A 1,076-nucleotide genomic window follows, 5' to 3' on the forward strand; every position below is an offset into this window, starting at 1 on the left:
TGCCAGGTGATCCCTCCACAGCGTGCAGCTCCGGTTCCCCTCTGCAATACATCCCACTCACTCCAAAGTCTGTGTGTGGATTAGCAGCGGCTGTTCCAGCGGTGTGGATCCCTGAAGGCTGCAGTTTCCACCTTTGCCAAGGATTTGGTCTGAATTTACAGACAAGTTGCTCTACGGGCTTTTACTTTTCAGCATTGCTGTAAGTAGGTTTCCAATTTTACCCCTACCGGATGTTACAGCTTTACTAGTGTCTCTAGCCCACATACATGTGTATGTTGTTTCATTTATTTTACATTTTATTAAATTTGTAATAATCCTTTTATCAATCTTTTCAGTGCTTTTTGTTTGTTTTGTAAGTTACACTATGATCTTTTTTCTTTTGTCTTTTTTTTATCTTTGTCTTATATGTTTGTCTGTCCCGATTGAGACTTCGTTGAAGATTCCTCCCAGGACTCCTCTTCATTCTTGTTGGACTTTATATTTGGTCAGATTTTATATTTTAGAGGCGCCGGTTCTCCCCCTTTTTTTGTATCATTTGCACTGGTTTGTGTTAACCTTTTACCTAGGCAGCCCTCACTTTAAATGTAAAGCATATTGTATATAATACTGTCACTTATTTTGTGTCATTTTTCAGTCACCGCATCAGCGCTTATTACACTGCTCTTTCCCATTATGACATACAGTATGTAAAGGCGGCTGCATTAATGTCCCTCACTAGGGATGTTAGTTTGTGTCTCTGTTCTCCACCACACTATTGTCAAAACATTCTAGGACATTTAGTCACGGCTGTTTCGCCGCGACTCACCCCACCGCTAGCCACTTCGCCGCTAAAGTAAGTGCCTAAACACCCTACCCTAAAACCCCTATATCCTAAGCCCCCCCTTAACCTAAACTCTCAACTTAAGCCCTTACCCTAAAACACTCAACCTCAAACCCCCTACCTTAAGCCCCTTAAATTAACCCCATACCCAAAACAGTAATAAAACTTATATCAGAAGCGGCTGGTGGTGTGGGGTCCGTCTGCGGCCTATAGGTTGCGGCGAAACTATTCTGATTCACAGCTAATTGAGACTACA

This window comes from Ascaphus truei, chromosome 15 (assembly GCF_040206685.1).
Source record: "Ascaphus truei isolate aAscTru1 chromosome 15, aAscTru1.hap1, whole genome shotgun sequence".
NCBI lineage: Eukaryota > Metazoa > Chordata > Amphibia > Anura > Ascaphidae > Ascaphus > Ascaphus truei.